The following is an 18,541-nucleotide window of genomic DNA, read 5'->3' on the forward strand; positions in this document are numbered from 1 at the left end:
TAATTTAACTACAAATATTGTGCAAGGTCTCTCTTAACTCCCCTCTGCTTGACCTCCTGCTGAGCAAAATTTTTCTCTGAATTCCCCTTGTGGAATTGACTAATCAGTATCCATGGATCACATAGTCTCTGCCAGTGGGGCCAAATACTCCCACCTCCAGCAGCTTCTACTGAGGAAGTAACTGTGGCCCTGAGTCTTTCTTCTTTTTCCCAACCCTCTCCTCACACATCACATCAAAGCTGTGATGGTCAGTCAGTGCTCAGCCAATAGGGGAAGGGGCAAGGGAAGAATCAAGGAAATCAAGGACCACATGAAAGGAATGGAGTCAATTGTGGGAATTTAGGGGGTCAGAGGTGGTCATAGGATTAAGTGTTGACTTCTCTTTTATCAGTGGCTATCCTTGGCCAACAACAGCCAAGTATATCACCCTGGGCTTGGGAATTATGTTGTGGGTTTGGGACTTTTGTGCAGGCTGGACGCCAGAACTGGGTCCTTAAGAAAAGAAAGGGGCAGATGGAGGGGGGCGCCTGGGTGGCTCAGTCGGTTAAGTGTCCGACTCCTGCTCAGGTCATGATCTCACAGTTTGTGGGTTCGAGCCCTGCATCGGACTCTGCACTGACAGCTCAGAGCCTGGAGGCTGCTTCGGATTCTGTGTTTCCCTCTCTCTCTCTCTCTCTCTCTGCCCCTCCCCTGCTTGTGCTCTCTCTCTCTCTCTCTCTCTTTCAAAAATAAATAAATAAACATTTTTTAAAAAGAAGAAGAAAGTAAAGGGGCAGATGGAGAACGTGTGAGGTAGAAAGACGTATATTCAGGATATCTGACATTCTCTCCACTGACCTTCAGGAGTCGGGCTGGTTTTGAACTCTTTCATATGGTGTCACTTCACAATTGATGACTGTAATTGGGTGTCTAGTCAACAATGAAACTATGTATCCCTGGCAATGCAATGCAAACCACTTTTGTAGTCCTGAAGTTCCTTTCCAAGCCTCAGAAATTCGGCTCTCTCCCATTTGGCATATTTCTTTCTATCTTTTTTTTTTTTTTTTTTTTTTTTTTTTTGGTGTTAATTTTTTAGAGAGAGAGACGGAGACAAGAGTGTGAGTGGGGAAGAAGCAGAGGGAGACAACACAGAGCCCGATGCGGGGCTGGAACTCACAAATCACGAGATCATGACCTGAGCCAAAGTCAGGCACTTAACAGGCTGAGCCACCCCGGCGCCCCTCATTCAGCATGTTTCTAACGCTAGGAACTCGAGTACCCGACAGGAAATGGAATCACTGTCTATAGAGGAAGTTGGCCTGATGATAGAAGTTCATCCTTGTCTGTGACTTCACTTTATAAAAGAATCCCCCTGTCTCCAGGAGACCTGTCTAGGGTGGTACCTTACCTGGGTTAGAGGTTTCATCCTCCACCCTGTGCTTTCTTTTGGACTTGCAATAAGCCTTCTGGGAAATACAGGCTGCAAGCTGACAATCTATAGAGCTCTTTCCTATTTGTAACCACCTTCAGAGTCTTCTATTACTGCGTTAACAGCAATAAGGACTTTCAGAAACTTCAGGTACTGTTTTAAAAACTCTATGTGTTTTCACTCATTTAATCCTCATTCTTACTTTGTAATCCTCACAGAGCGGAGGTACTCAAACCATGTCATTTCAAAATGACTTAGGCAACTTGCTGTCAACACAAATGCTTCGATCCTTTCTTCACTCAATGGCCTAGGGGCTTCTGTGTTCTTTCCTACTTCTTCAGTGATTCTGATGTGTCCCTAAAGTTTGAGAACACCTGCCCTAGAAGGAAATGCCAAAATTAAAGAACTATCTAGGGTGGGACACAACCATTTGAGATTTGGCAATCCTGCCTAGAATAAAAATATTTAAAAAATTTTTTTAATGTTTATTTTTTTAATTTTTTTTTAACGTTTTTATTTATTTTGGGGACAGAGAGAGACAGAGCATGAACGGGGGAGGGGCAGAGAGAGAGGGAGACACAGAATCGGAAACAGGCTCCAGGCTCCGAGCCATCAGCCCAGAGCCCGACGCGGGGCTCGAACTCACGGACCGCGAGATCGTGACCTGGCTGAAGTCGGATGCTTAACCGACTGCGCCACCCAGGCGCCCCAATGTTTATTTATTTTTGAGAGAGAGACAGAGCGTGAGCAGTACAGGAGCAAAGAGAGAGAGCGAGCGAGAGACACAGAATCTGCAGCAGGCTCCAGGCTCCAAGTAGTCAGCACAGAGCCCAATGTGGGGCTCAAACTCACCAGCCATGAGATCATGACCTGAGCGAAAGTCAGACGCTTAACTGACCGAGCCACCCAGGTGCCCCTGCCTAGAAGAAACATATTAATGGGAGGATGTAAGCTGCCATTCAGCACAAATCTGTCCATTCAGCTACCTGAATGGAATGAAAACCATGACCTAATGACTTGTTAAACTCAAAACACCCAGACATCAAATCTGGAAGGATTAACTGTTTTCAGTTTGGCTATTGTGGGATAATGAAGCAATCCAAATAAAAATAAGAGTGAAGGAGGGGCGCCTGGGTGGCGCAGTCGGTTAAGCGACCGACTTCAGCCAGGTCACGATCTCGCGGTCCGGGAGTTCGAGCCCCGCGTCGGGCTCTGGGCTGATGGCTCAGAGCCTGGAGCCTGTTTCCGATTCTGTGTCTCCCTCTCTCTCTACCCCTCCCCCGTTCATGCTCTGTCTCTCTCTGTCCCAAAAATAAAATAAAAAACGTTGAAAAAAAAAAAAAATAAGAGTGAAGGAGCGCTTGGGTGGCTTAGTGGGTTGAGGGTCTAACTTCGGCTCAGGTCATGATCTCTCGGTTTGAGTTCAAGCCCTGCATTGGGCATGCTGCTGTCAGCACAGAACTGGCTTCGGATCCTCTGTCCCCTGTCTCTGTCTGCCCCTCCCCCACTCGTTCTCTCCATCTCTCTCTCTTTCTCTTTCTCTTTCAAAAATAAATAAAGATTAAAAAAAAATAAGAATGAGGGACACCTAGGTGGCTCAGTCTGTTAAATGTCCAACTTCAGCTCAGGTAATGATCTCGAGGTTCATGGGTTTGAGCCCCACATAGGGCTCTGTGCTAGCATTGTGGAACCTGCTTGGGATTCTCTCTCTCTCTCCTTTTCTCTCTCTCTCTCTGCCCCTCCCCCAGTTGTGTGCTCGCTTTCTCTCTCAAAATAAATAAACTTAAAATAAGAGTGAAATAATTGCCATTTCAGCATTAATATTACCATAAAAGAATTGAAGTCTCCTTGGATGAACTGCCTATGTTGTAAATAATTTGAGAGATAAGCTGATTTACATGATAGAATTATTTGAAGGTTTAAGAAAATAGTAAATTTTTAATAAATAAAAATGAATATTATTTATATAAACAATAGTTATTGTTTATATAAATAATAAATTGTTACTCTGATGCAAAGGATTTTTTTTAATGTTTATTTTTGAGAGAGAGGGCTCATGCAAGTGGGGGAGAGGCAGAGAGAGGAAGACAGAGGATCCAAAATGGGCCGTGCACTGACAGCAGAGAGCCCAATGTGGGGCTCAAACTCATGAACCATGAGCTTATGACCTGATCTGAACTCAGACACTTAACTGACTGAGCCACCCAGGCACCCGCAAAGGAGGTTTAATTGGATAAAATATGCTCTAAATCACTCATTTTCGGGGCGCCTGGGTGGCTCAGTCAGTTAAGCATCTGACTCTTGGTTTCAGCTCAGGTCATGGTCTCGAGGTTCGTGGGTTTGAGCTCCACCTCGGGCTCTGTGGTGGCAGTGCAGAGCCTGCTTGGGATTCTCTCTCTCCCTCTCTCTCTCTGCCCCTCCCCTGCTCTCTTCCTTTCTCACAATAAATACATAAACTTAAAATAAATTTAATAAAATGACTCATTTTGATTATGTGTACATAATAAAAAAAACATCTTTCAGTATAATTCAAGAAAATACTACTAACTTTCACAATTTATGTTCTATCTATTTAGATTTTACAAATCATTGGGTGTTTGTTTCTTCCCTAATCCTTTCGCTGTTACCAAAAAGTTTGTTTTACTAAGGATTTGAGATCCATCCCAGGCATAAAGTCACACAGCAGAGAACACCATGTCCCATGCTCATCAGGTATTGACTAGGGAAGGACACCCCTTCTCCCCCACCCCACAAAGAGATTCACCGTCACATTCTAACCCTCAGGACACATCTAAGCAATTCTTCTTGCTCTCCTTTGTTCATCTTGTTATGGAAAAGAAACATTAACATCCTGGATATGTTTCACATGTTTAATATTTTAGGTTTTGACCAAATGTGTCCTGCCTGAGGTTGGGTTTTGTAGAAGCAGAAACTGGCACAGGGTTCAACGACATGAGATTTATTGAGGAGAAACTATCAGGAAAAATGGAAGGGCAGAGAATGAGGCAAAGAAAGGAGCCACACAAGGATGTGGCTTCATCTGAAATCTGCCAGCCTGATCCTGCGTGGAGTGTGAATGTTACACTCAAAGTAGGTGGTCCTACTTTGAAACATAGGTGCAGACCTTTTGTTACTCCAGGTCAAGCAGTCTTTAAATACTCTCCAGCTTTCAATTGCTTCTGTGTTTACTTTTTCTTAAACATTGGAATTACCTGTAACTGCATAAATCCATGTATGACACATTTTACTTTGTATTATTTCTGAAAATTAATTCCTTCTTCTGTGGGGGAGTCTGGATTGTAGAGCTATGGACATTCTACACTTGATCTTAGCCAAAAGGCCGAGAAGCGATGAGCTATGGACATTCTAGAAGTCAGTCTATCAGTGAATTTAAAAATGCTGACTTTTTTTTTTTTGACAAAATAATTAGAGTTCTATGCTGAAATGCCCACAGTCTGCCTCGCTTGGAGGTTTAATAGATTCTAATAAAACAAAATATGTTCAAAAGTGAGATCCTCATGTTTCCAAGGTCTTTCATCTGCCTACCACCACCCCTTCCCATCTTAGTGACAAATCCATCCTTCCAGCTGGGACACAACCCCTGAGTCATCCTTGATTAAGCATAACACATATAATAAGCTGACTGGTGGAGGAGAAGCCACATCCTGATCTGAGGACATTAACCACAATCATGTGCAGCTCCTCAGTGATATAGATGCCATATAATGAAACCACAAAGCGCCTTCTCAAAGTGAGTTTTTATTGAACAAGTGTTAATGCATAGCATGAGGTAATTAGTAATATAGTGCATAATCTTGCTAGTAGATGAAAACTGACAGGGAGGAATTTACTTTTCACAAATGGTTTTCAGAGGTAATGTCAATCTCCCTGGCAGATTCTATCACTGCAATTACAGCAAACAGACTGAGATCAAACATTTATCTTGGGGTTCAGATGGCTTCTTTTTTTTTTTTTTTTTTTTTTGAGAGAGAGGCGAGAGAGAGAGCGCGAGCTCAAAGGCATGTGCAGAAGAGTGGCCGGGTGGGGACAGAGGAGAGGGAGAGAAAGAATCCCAAACTGGCTCCAGCTCAGCAAGGAGTCCAATGTGGGGCTCGATCGGATGACGGTGAGATCATGATCTGAGCCCAAATCAGGAGTCGGAAGCTCAACTGACCGAGCCACCCAGGTGTCCCCAGATGGCCACTCTCTACACACTCTCTGGCCATGACCACTATAGTCACCGTCCCAGCAGAAAATGAAATTTGGCAAATATCTCTTCATTTCAAATAGATCTCAGGTTTCACAGTAGGAAAGAAATGGGATATGTCTTGGAATGTGGATTCAGAAACACCCCAGTGATGAGACAGTGCTGTGGCTGGATCGGATATGGATACAATCCGTGAGTTTACCGGCAGGGAAAACACTGTTTTCCGAGAGAAAAGGAGACAGCGCCCTGGTCACGTGACTTAAGGCTAATTGAGCGGCAGACTCCCTTTCTGAGTAATACCACGGTCTGGTGTGTCCCTTCAGGAGCCCAGCCTTTGGGCACACATGAAACCACGGGTGCGAGCATTTCTCCTGATCGCAGAAGCCACGCTGCAGAAACCGCGCGGGAGCGGGTTCAGAAGGGAAGAAACCGCGCCCCTCCCCCAGCGTCTGGTGACATAATTTCCCAGAGGCCTTCACGCAGGCTCCGCTGCTCCTTTGAGATTTCCAGAAGGGCGCCCCTTGAGGCAGCAGGCGGAGCTGCGGGAACCATATTACCCAGCAGGCTCAGCGCCAAGAGGCGGTAGCGCTGGGCCAATGGCAGCGCGGGGCGGGGATTCCACGTCACGCGAGACCCAAGGCGCCGTCCTTGTGGGCGTCGTCCTGGGTGCTTCTGCGTCTGTTCACCGGGTCGCTGCTCCGGGAGTCTCGGCGGGCTTGAGACCGCGGGACTTGGGAGGCGTGAGGAGAGGCGTCATGTCCCCTTTGCACCGAGGCAGGGCTGAGGGTGCGTGGGATGGGTCACAGGAGCCCTTGGGACCCCCCGCGGCCTCCCCACTACTGCGGCCCACTGTCCACGAACAGGGTCCCGCGGCGGCTGCACAGGCGCAGATGGGCCCGGCACAGGTGAGTGGGTGACCCCCCCCCCCCCCAGGCCCTGTGGACCCCCAACCACGCAGTCGTGGCACCTCCACATCCAAGGCGGTGGTGTCCTGGGTCTCGTCGCTTCCCCTAACTACGCCATTGTGTTTGGGGGCCACCCTGGTGTCCCGAAGCCAGGCCAGGTTCCTGTGGAAGGGTCCCCCACTCCGTCAGCTAATCAGTGAGGTGTGGAAGGGTGTCCCGGGCACACCCACCATGAGGTGCAGATGCGGGGAGGTGAGGCCGAGCAGGGCGGAATCTGTCCGGTGGGAACAGACAGCACTAGGTTGGGAATCGGGTCTGGAGTAACAGGCTGAGGAATCGGCCTCTTTTGAGGCCATGGTGGGGACCACGGAGGATTTGGAGTCCAGTTTTAATAGGCTTTTTCTAGCTCTGGAGGGGAGAGTAGGCTCGGGGTGAGTGGAGGCTCCCTGCAACCCCCCACATAGTACCCGGAACTGCCTTCCCCCGTCACCCTCAGCCATCCTCCCAGCCAGAGCGTGTGTCGTGGTGTGCAGAACAAGCTCCAAAGCCTATCGCCTGGGTTCGTCTCCAGGTTCTGTCCCTGCCCCGCCGTGGGATAGTCTGCTTCCCTGGCCATGAAATGGGGTTCATTGCAGGTCTTCCCTCTGAGGTCCTGGAGGCAGATGTGGGAGGCACTGAATGTGGCACAGCCCACCTAGGGAATGCCCAGGAAGTGCGGGTTGTAGCCATTCATTTCTGTGATCTCTGGGATCCAAGGAGGCCTTTGCCCTGACCTTGTCCTCATGGCAGGGCAAGTGAGAGAGCAATGATGCTTCTCAGAATTCCCCCATCCCTGCACTGTCTGAGTGAACTGTGCTTCAGGAAAGAGCTCATGCAGCAGTGTAGAGACTTTAGGGGCCATATGGCCATGCCTTTCCCAGGGCCATGACCTCGAGGAGTCTGGTCAGTGCTCTTGGCTTCCATCTCTGGGGATCCATGGGAATATCAACATTTCCTCCTCATGGCTTGAGGGGATCAGAGGGCATGTGTGTGATGTGTGTACCCCAGTCCAACACTGCCCAGGTAGCATCACCCTGGACACTGTTTTCAGGGAGCAGAGTCCCTTGTCCTCTGATGGTCTTTGGGGCTCACCCCAGCGGAATCCTGCCCCAGGGTTTCCCCTGTCTCAGCTGAGAACTGGGGAAGAGAGAGCCTAGGGGAAGACTCACAGTGGGAGCAGTATTTTTGGAATTTTGCTTCCCTGCTGGCATGAAAAGGGCCTTTGGGCAGGTTGGGCACCCAGGAAGGTCACTGGGTTCATCTTTATAGTTGCCGTCTGTTTATTACAAGCAATGCTGGCTTGCCACTTACAGTGGTAAGTTTATTTTTCTGTTGAAGATACTTACTTTATTTAAAAAAAATTTTTTTTGAGAGAAAGAGAGTACACAGGGGAGGGGGGGAGAGAGAGAGACAGAGAAAGAGAGAGAGAGAGAATCTTAAGCAGACTCCACCCCCAGGCCAGAGCCAACACTCCCATCTCACAACTGTGAGATCATGACCTGAGCCAAAATCAAGAGTCAGATGCTTAACCGACTGAACCACCCAGGCGTCCCTGAAGACATTTACTCTTATGTGAAAAGTATGTGCGTTAAAGATTCAGTTGTTGGCAGTGTGCGGGAGCATGATGTGCATTTATTTATTTATCTTTAACATTTTTAATGCTTATTTATCCTTGAGAGGGACAGAGTGCGAGCAGGGGAGGGACAGAGAGCAAGGGAGACACAGAATCCAAAGCAGGCTCCAGGCTCTGAGCTGTCAGCACAGAGCCCGATGCGGGGCTCAAACTCACAAACTGTGAGATTGTGATCTAAGCCGAAGTCAGACACTCAACTGACTGAGCCGCCCAGGCACCCTGTGTGATGTGCGTTTAGATGTAAACACACGACACACTCCAGGTTTCTCTCGGGCACATGACTCTATTCACTCCGATCATAGTCCCAGTCACCATTAGGAGTTGTCGTATTCATTTGTGGTTCGCGTGGCCTCCTCCCTTCATTCCAGCCATTCCAGTGGCCTGTCTTCAGAGAGGCCATCCCTAGCTTTCCTTCTGAAACTCTAGCCTTTTCACCTGTTTCTTGGCCTCAGAACCTGTAGGGCCATTTGCATCGTCTCGCTCAGTTATTTAGTTTCTAGTTTGGGATCTTTCTCCAGTGGGAACTGGGATTCCTGTTTGCTGCTGTGGCGCCAGGCCTCTGATGGGGCCATAGCTGTAACAGGACCTCGGTAGCTGGTTGGAAAATGAGCGAGACTCCCGGATGGGCTTTCATCCCACTTAGAATCTGTGTTTGAACCCCCACCGTGGCCTGGTGCAGTGCGACTGCTCTGTGTGCACACACGTGTCTTCCCTTCCCTTCTGCATCCCACTGCCCTGCAGCCATGCCACCCTCCACTTGCCCAGCTCTTCCTCACTTTCCAGCTTTGCCCTGCCAGTGCCATCTGCCCTGGATCCTGTCTCCAGAGCTCTGCGGGGCAGCCCTGTGCATTCCTCAGGCCTCTGCTCAAATGCCACCTCTGTCTTTCAGGTTCTCGCTAAAGTACCTCCTGATCAACGTGCTCAGGCGCTAGCATTTTTGTGCAGAGTTGAGTGTTGGATTGAGATTCTCCAGGGTGCTTGAGGTGCAAAGAGGAAAAATAATCATAAGAAGCAGTGATAATAGCGGACTTTCACTGGGCCCTCAATTTGGTTTGAGGGACAGTTATGTTTCAGCTCATTCAGTTCCTACCTCCTCAGAATTAGGTTCTGTTATCATCCCTGCTTTACAGAAGAGGAACTTGAGGCTCACAGACATTAAGTTACCTACCCAAGGTCACACAGCTTTTAAGTAGTTGAAACTCACACATTGTCCATTGGCTGCCAGAGCCAGTTCCCAACCACAGTGGGCTGGGGAGGCCTGAGGATGACACCTAAATTAATCTGTGTGAGGGGGGTAGAGATTTCTCCTGCAGGTGAGGTTGGAAACAAGGAAGGCAAGAGGGGCCATCCCAGACAGAGGGAACGTTGTGGACAGAGGCTGCGAAGACAGAGTTGTTCAAGGAGGCCCGAGATTGTGATTGCCATGCGCCCCCCACCTGCTAAGATGGGTCTCGAGGAGGGAGCACGCATGGTCATTGACCCTTGCCCAGGACAGACATCACAGCCAGTCAGACACTGCTGCCTGTGTTCTTATGGCCACAAGGGCATTATTCTCACCCGCTTGGGTTCCCTGGTTCTCACGGTATTTGTGCCTCAGGGACATATCCCGTCAGGACTCTGGAAGGGAAAACTGACTGATACCTCACTGTGGAATCTTGTGGGGGTCTGAACGGCTGGGGGGCCCGAGCCGGTGTGGGGAGCTGATCCAGGCCCTGCCGCTCCCAGGATGGTGCCTCCCGTGAGGTGGAAGAGGACGGCTCCATTCTTCTGCCCATGTCCGCGGATGTATGGTCAGGGATGGTGGAGGCAGATAAACAGCAACAGTTCCTGGCAGTGCCTCACCTGTAGTGATGGAGGGGCGTAAGCGTTGCCATAGACCCTCGCCAGAAGGTCCTAGGTTCAGATCCCACCTCTGCTATGGAGACTGGGGACTCTCAGGGTGACTCACTAACAAAATGTACAGAGCGCTGTCATGAGCCAGAGACTCTAGTGTTGGCTTTATGAATGTTTTCTCTCGACTTCTCAATCTGATAAAGTGGGAGAGTTGTTGTTGTACTGGTGGAAGAAACGGAAGCTCGGAGGAATGAAGTGGCTTCTGCAAGGTAGACAGCAGGCAAGTGGTGATTCAAGGTTGAATTCAAGCTTGGGAGTGTGCTCCAGACCTGGGGACATTTAATCCCTTTGCCGTAGCACGTGAAGCCCTCGGCTAGGGGCGGGCATGCGGGGAGGACCGGGGAGGACCAGCTGCTGCTACCTCTGTTCTCAGGGTTGGAATTGTCTTCATGAGTATTTCCCCGGTCCTCTGACGTCCCAGACCACTTACCTTCTGCCCCCAAGGTCCTCACGGGAACGCCGTTGTCTGTGTCATTCTCCATGGCATCTGCCATTGAAGATTTCTCTGTCAGCCGTGTCTGCCCCCCACTTACACCCAGCTCAGAGCTCAGCCCTCCAGAGGCCTCAGTTCGGGGCTGGGTCTCCGTGCACCTTCACCGGTAACTAAGTTACAGGCTTTGATTCCTCCCAACGGCCCCGGTGCACTTAACGCTACTGTGTGTGACTTTCCAGGCACCAGTGACTTTCAAGGACGTGGTTGTGACCTTCACCCAGGAGGAGTGGGAATTACTGGACCTGCCACAGAGGACACTGTACTGGAGGGTGATGAGGGAGACCTGTGGGCTCCTGCTCTCGCTGGGTAAGGCTTCTCACCTCCACGCGGGGGCCTGCAGCCTCCTGGGTTCCTTCCTCTCTCCTGAGGCCCGGCTGGTAGAGAAGGGCTCCGAGTGGCTCGCCGCCCTCCCCACAGGCCCCACTGTGTGCTGGGCCCACCTCCTCCTGCCCACTCTCCTTTTGTCTCCACCAGGAATCACTAGGCAGGAAACCTAGTTCCCCTGGCAGATGGAAGTGAGGTGCCTGGCAGAACCTGGGATTGGGGTGCCCCGAGAATGGGTTCAGGACGTGGGAGGAAGCACGGTTGTTCCACGGCCCCGGGGCTCTCGTCCTGGCTTCTCTCTCTGGGTCTGCACACACCACTGTCTTTTCACAGCAGCTTTTGGTGGGAGTGGGCACCTCATTCTTCTTCTGTGAGCCCCTTGGATTTCTCATCTCCATTCTTGTCTGTGTGTTCATGTCCTGCCTTCTCTGCATAGGTGTTTGTGTTTGTGTAGCGGGAAGCAACCCCTGGAGCCCACGCTCCCCTCACCCTCTCAGCCCAGTGCCCTGCACAGGCTTCACCTGGGGCGCCTGCTAAGGATTCCCGCCAGAGGTTGCTGACTGGCCCGGCTGTCTGAGTCAGGTGACCCCACAGCATGTTAGCATGGTCGTGGGCTGATTCTCCAAGAAGGGGGGAGAGTGAGGCTGGGCCCCAGTGGATGTTTGCCCTCAGTGTTGCCCGCCCATTTATAAACAACACAGACTCAATGAAAAGGCTGCTTCGGCCTAGACCATCCTTTGCTGGTGTGGGCCATACTGTGCTGGGGTGGCAGATAGTTTAAGACGACACAGATGCACACCCTGAGAAAGCCATTTCCCTCTTGATTCTCATCAGGAAGATGTCTCAATTCGTGCTGAGTTATTAATGCTGAGTCGTTCATGCCTGTCACGACTGTCGCCAGTGTCCATTTTCAGCAGAGGCAACAGTCTCCAGCTCGTAGCCCCGAGCAGGCTGCTGAGCTCGCTGGGACCTGTTATCGTTATTTTGATTTCTTTATTGTGTTTTGATTGTAACCTTTCATCCGTGGCAAGGAAGATTTTCCATTTTCTGGAGTAATGTGAGATCCCCTTTGAAGACATTGATTTACAAGAAATTAAAAGTGGTTTGCTTTCGAGAGAAGCCATTAGTAATGAGTTGTCATGGCCAATGTCCCCTGAGCACTGACACGTGTCTGGCCTTTTCTGGGCACTTGCCCTGCTCCATTCATTGAACTCTCACAATATCCCTGGGAGGTGAGATGTTTCCCCAGAACTGCCTGACTTTGAACCCAGTTTTCTCCCCACTGGGGACCTCTTGCCCAAAGGCAATCATCAGGTTTTGGAGCCAACAATTTATTGTGATTAGTTTAATACACTTACGTGTTATTCAGTGATCTTGTCATATTCCTAGTATTATTTCAGCGCACAGGCGTGGGTGTGCAACATGTGTGAAGTACACAGTATGAAGTATCCAGCCCAGTGCATGTTTTACTCATTTACCTACTGGTGTGACTTCCACTGGGTCAACCTTTGCAGTGTTCCCAGCCCCCAGCAGGCTCCCCTGCCCCACCGTGTAAGGAAAAGACCACCATTGCAGGGAGCTTGTCAGGAAGCCAAAATGTTAAAACTTAAGCTTAATGTAAAAGATGGGCCTTAATGGTCAAATGCCACCCTGTTCCCCCTGTGGTAAAGGCCCTTTCCTTTGTGAAATGACACCGAGAGGAGATGCTGGTTGATGTCGGTGTAAATGTCCTCATTCACCCAGGTCACTGTGTGAGTTTCCTTACATTCCTGCAACGTGCCAGTCTGGGAATCACCGGGTAGCACCTCCCACCATCCCTGGCTCCCCACAGTCAAAACCTCCTACTCACATCCCCCCTCCCACTTGAACAGCCCACTTTCTCCCAGCTGTTGGCCCCACGTAAGGGCCAGGAGCCATTTTGTCCCCAGTGCAGTGCTCAGCAGGCTGGGCTTTGGACCTAGGTGGCCTGGAGTCAAATCCCAGGTTGGCTTCCTGTGGACTGTGGCAAGTTACTGAGGCTGACCCCCTGTTCTCCCTTTTCCTCCCCCTGCAGTCATCTCTCCTGACTAAGCGACCGGCTTAAGTCACCTGTCTTTCTCAGATGGCCAATGATGAGGGTACCATTTGCAGATTGACGGAGACTAGGACTTTCGTCACTCACTGACGAAAGAGTGAATCACCCAGGGAGCTTGGAAAACTCCTGACGCCCAGGCCTCACCCCAGAGTTCTGGTTTGAACTGACCTGTGGTGAGAATCAGGCCTCCCCTGTAGAGATATAGGTAGGGTGAGACCCACAGACTCAGAGCCATTAGAACACAGCTGCTCAGAAATTCCATGGAAGCTTCTTGTTGAGCCCTCCCTGGGGGCATCAGTTTTAGTGAACAGCCCTGCCATTTGAAAAGGCCAGAAAACAACTCCTCAGTACCTGTTTCCATCAGACCCCTCATGCAGCCATCCTCAGGTCCTGCCCCTTTTACACTGCCCTTATCTCCTGAGTCTGTCCCCACCACCCCCTCCCTGAGCTCCAGCCTTGACACCCTGGTCCGCCTGTCTTGTCCTCTCATCTGCACGCTGCTAACGCACCTGTGGTCTCCCCGTCTGCTTGTGCCTCTGCCCAGCTGTCCTCTGCACCAGCTCTCCCAGCCGCCCACCCGATTCTAAGCCTTCACCACACTCTCAGCCACTGAGGCTCAGTCCACGGCCAGACTCATGTCAGAAATAAAGACTTTACTTCTTCTTGCTTCTCGACCCTTTCAGACTCATCTGCATCTGATTTCTGCCTCCAGCCTCTGTTCTCACCGCCCCCCACCAGGAAGAGGTCTCACCCCCAGCTATGACCAGCTCCTGCGCCAGGGACTGGGTCACACCCTCTCCTGCCTTCTTGGGAGCTCCTTCTTTAGGTCTAGAGTTGACTGATTGGTGTGATTATGTGTACAACCAACTTTTTAGAGGAGATGTTGCATTCTAGGGAGAAATGTCTACACTGAACTTCCATATATCCCATTCTCCCTCCCTCCCTTCCCCCCTTCCCCCATTCCTTTCTTTCTCTGAAGTATAATTTATACACATTGATGTGCATGAATCTTGAGGATTTAACTTGATGAGTTTTTGCACATGAATAAATCCAAGTAACCATTCAGGTGAAGATACAGACCTTAGGAGGTGCCTTGTAAGCCCTACTAGTCCTACTAGTCCATGTCACCTCCTACAAAGGTAACCGCTGATACCTGAACACCGTCGGTGAGTTTCACTTCTTGAATGGATATAAATGGAGCCTCACAGTATGTTTTCTGCCTCTCTTGTGTTTATCATCAGTATGTCTGTGAGGTTCATTCATATGGATGCAAATGTTTGGAGATTGACATTTTCATACTATGTAATATCCCGTTGTAGTTATATAGTGCAGCCTATCCATTCTCCTGTTGATGGACATCTGGGCTGTTTCTTTTGGGGTGGGGATGTTATGAACATCACTGCTGTGAGAGGTTCTGTTAGGCATGTACCCAGGACTGGACTGGATTGGACATGGGATAGGTGTATATTCAGCTCTAAGAGAAATTATGAAACAATTTTCAGCATGATTGATCATCCCACACACCACCAGCCCCGTTTGTGAGTTCCTGTTGCTCCACATTCTCGTCAGTGCTTGGTGTCCTCTCATTACTCTTTGTAATGGGATGCACTTTAGAGGGGACTCCCAGGACCATAGCACTGAAATCGATGCACTTCTCTCTGATCCCCATTCCTCAAGCACAGAGATCACCATTTTCCAGAATTCACACTTACTATTCATTACTTGTTCTGTGGGAAGTTATGTCATTACAAGATCCGTTTCCTTATGGATATAGGGGTATTCAGATTTTCTCTTTACTCTTATCTCAGTTTTGGTATGTTGTGTCTTCCAGTAATTCTGTGTCATCTGAATGTTTGAGCCAGTACTTTTAAAATCATTTTATCATCCCTGTGTGTGTGTGTTATGTGTATATACATACTTGGAAAATATATTGTGTAGGCCTTTTGTTAAACTTTATCAGAAGGGTATTCTAGGGCACCTGGATGGTTCAGTCGGTTAAGCATCCAACCCTTGATTTTGTGGTCAGGTTATGATCTCATGATTCTGAGATTGAGCCTGACTTGAACTGGGCATTCAGCCTGCTTAAGACTCTCTCCCTCTCTCTCTGCCCCTCCCTCACTTGTGTGCTTGTGCGCGCTCTCTCTCTTTCTCTCTCTCTCTCTCAAAAGAAAATGAAAGGGTACTCTGTAGTCATCTGGGACTGGCTTTTTTATTCAGTATTATGTTATTGTCTATAACATATATTTATATATTATATGTTACGTATTATATATTTATATGTTATATATTACATGTCATATATAGCTGTAGTTCACTCGTGTTCTTTGCCTGGGAAATAACCTCTTGCATGAATATTCCACAAAGTATTTGTTCTTTTAGACATTTACTTTTTCCCAGCTCTTCCCTCTTGCACACGATGCTGCCATGAAAATGTTTATGCGTGTGTCCTTGTGCACATGTGTGTGAGTTTCTCATGATAACGTTCCTGGGAGTGGAATTTTGGGTGACTAGGGATTTGGCATGTTAAGGTGGCACCCAGTTGTTTCCTGAAGTGGTTATAGTAATTTTGACTTTGGCCAGCAATATCTGAGAGATTCCATGGACCTACATCCTCTCCAGTATTTGCTATTACCAGCCTCCTTAGTTTTTGTCAGTCAAATGAGTATAAAAAATATCTCAGTGTAGTTTTGTTTTGCAGCCCTTCATTACTAAGAAAGTGGAGTGACACTCCCCATTTGTTTAGTGGCCATGTGTATCTTTTATTAATGTCAGTTCATGATTTTTTTTCTGATTTTTCTGTGAAGATGGTTGCTCTTCCCTTTTTGATTTGTCAGATTTTTTTTGTATATTCCTGATACTAATCTTTGACCCATACTGTGGGCTGCAGTTGTATTCTGTTAGAGTTTAGCTTTTAAAAAATATTCTTTAAAGTATCTTTTGATTAATATAAATTCATATTTTGTTTACTGCGGTCAATTTCTTTTTTTTTTTTTTTTATGATTACTGCTTTTCATGTCTTGCTAGGAAATATCCCTACACCAAGGTCAAAAACATACTCGTTTTCTTTTGCTTGCTAATCTGGAATTAATGATGTGTGTGATGTGCGGTAGAAATGGAATAACTTTTTTCTTCATGTGGGAAACCAGTTTTCTAGCCCCCCTTGTTGTCTGTCACTGTTACCAGTGACCTGCTGTGTCATCTCTGCGGTGTGTGAAAGCTGTGTCTGTTCATGAGGCTATTACTTCCTGTTGCCAGTTTTTCTTAGGCCTGTAATTTCATCATAACCCCAGGACTGGGAGGGCAAGCCCCATCGCCTTATTTTTGTTTCAGTGATATTCTTGGCCCTTAACTCTTCCTAGGAAATTCTAGAATCACCTTGTTGAGTTTCATGGCAAATCATGTTATCTGGAATTGTAATGAACTTAAAGATAGATTTGAGGAGAATTTACAACTTTGTTATTAATTTCTCCATGTATATAGATCTCTTTAATATCTTGAAATGTTTCAGATTTCTCTACTAGCTTTCTTCCATTGTTTAGTCCCCGCACTGTTCCTCACACACAGAAGATTTAAAGTGTTCCTCACCTTGAGCCCTGTGGGCACTGTCCGGGGAGTGGCGATGGCTGCCCTTACTCTCAGCCCTCCAGACTCTGGAATCGGCACCCTGTTTGTGGCACCGTCCGCATCTCTGCCATCCTCGTGCCCTGCAGCTCCCTAGGCATCAGGACTCTCTCTCGACTTGGCACCTTGTGCACTCTGCCTCCTTTTGGGCGCAGTGCCCTCTTACTTTCTATGTGTGCTGGCTCCTGCTTCTTCACGACTCAGATCTCAAGACACCTCCCAAATTCTCTCTCTCTCATTTGGACTGTGTTAGATGTCCCCTTCCTTCCCTGTGTTCCTGGTAACCACGTGTGACGTCCTTTCTTAGAACAAACACAGCCTGTGTTGTCTTCGTTTCTCTCCCCTCTGGACAGAGAGAAAGGGATTCCACTCTGGACCCTGCCCCCAATTCTCCTCAAGGTTGTCCCTCTAAGGGTGTCAAGAATCCAGGGACCAGTAGGGGCGCCTGGGTGGCGCAGTCAGTTAAGCGTCCGACTTCAGCCAGGTCACGATCTCGCGGTCCGTGAGTTCGAGCCCCGCGTCGGGCTCTGGGCTGATGGCTCAGAGCCTGGAGCCTGTTTCCGATTCTGTGTCTCCCTCTCTCTGCCCCTCCCCCATTCATGCTCTGTCTCTCTCTGTCGCAAAAATAAATAAACGTTGAAAAAAAAAATTTTTTAAAAAAGAATCCAGGGACCAGCAAAAAACAAAAACAAACCACACAACAACAACAACAAACCTGAGCTTCAGAGATGTGAACAGTTATCAGTGGCACTGTTTTCCCGCTGGCTTGGCGATCGTGTTTCTTTATGTTGGCATTGCTAATGGGCCTCTTTTGTGTATTGGATTCTCTTCAGGTGATGAAGCAAAAACCAGGACCACGGAGCCTTCTGCTTCTCAGTCGGCCGTGTTTGAGGGATGCTTATCCCACAGGTTACCGACTCAGGAAGACTCCAGTGTTTCCATGCTGGGAGAGGCCAGGGAACAAGAAGAACCATCCAAAAAACAGGGAGGGCCCGTGAAGACAGGGATAGTCCCGTTCAAGGAGACTCTCCCTGGAGAGATGAACCCCGAGTGTGATCATTGGGGAACAGGTGAAAATCTGTGTACAAAGGACTTACAGGAGCAAGTCTCTGCAGGAGATGCTCTCCATGAGTACGAATCACGTGGATCAAGGAAAGACCCCTCGATTCATGGAGGGAAGAACTTGTACAAGTGCAAGGAATGCGGAAAAGGGTTTAAGAAGAATCGCTTCCTTCTCCAGCATCAGTGGATTCACACTAAAGTAAAACACTATACATGCAAAAAGTGCGGGAAGGCCTTTCTCAGGAAGGCAGAGCTCACTGGACACTACAGCGTTCACATGGAGAAGAAGCTCTATGAGTGCATCAGGTGTGAGAAGGCCTTCAGCCGCAGGTCACACCTCACAGAGCACCAGCGGGTTCACACTGGGGAGAAGCCCTTTGTGTGCATCGAGTGCAGGAAGACCTTCAGCCGCAGGTCACACCTCACAGAGCACCGGCGGATTCACAGCGGAGAGAAGCCATATATGTGCAGCGAATGCGGAAAGGCCTTTGCCCGCCACTCTGATTTTATTCGGCATAACAGAACCCACACTGGAGAAAAGCCCTTTGAGTGCAAAGAGTGTGGGAAGGCCTTTTGTAACAGCTTTTCTGTAACTCGACACATGAGGTGTCATTCTCAGGAGAAGCTCTATGAGTGCGGCGAGTGCGGAAAGACCTACGGCTACCGCTCGACCCTCGCTACTCATCAAAAGATCCACAGTGGAGTAAAATCCTATAAGTGTAAGAGATGTGGGAAGGCCTTTTACCGGAAGACGGGCCTCAGTCAACATCAGAGAACTCACACTGAGTTCCGAAAGAGACCTTTTTAAAGTGACGACTGTGGCGGATCGTTTGACCGGGAGAGCGTTACTTGGCTTGGCATCTGAGAGTTTGTACCCGAGGC

The 18,541-nt window shown here is 48.7% G+C and overlaps 1 protein-coding gene across 1 annotated transcript in view; it reads right to left on the reverse strand.

The window, feature by feature from the left end:
• LOC125152410 (zinc finger protein OZF-like) overlaps positions 1–18,541 on the reverse strand; it is a 516,059-nt gene that overhangs the window by 356,802 nt on the left and 140,716 nt on the right. The gene's annotated exons all lie outside the window — the stretch shown is intronic.

This window comes from Prionailurus viverrinus, chromosome E2 (genome assembly GCF_022837055.1).
Source record: "Prionailurus viverrinus isolate Anna chromosome E2, UM_Priviv_1.0, whole genome shotgun sequence".
NCBI classification, from domain to species: Eukaryota; Metazoa; Chordata; class Mammalia; order Carnivora; family Felidae; genus Prionailurus; species Prionailurus viverrinus.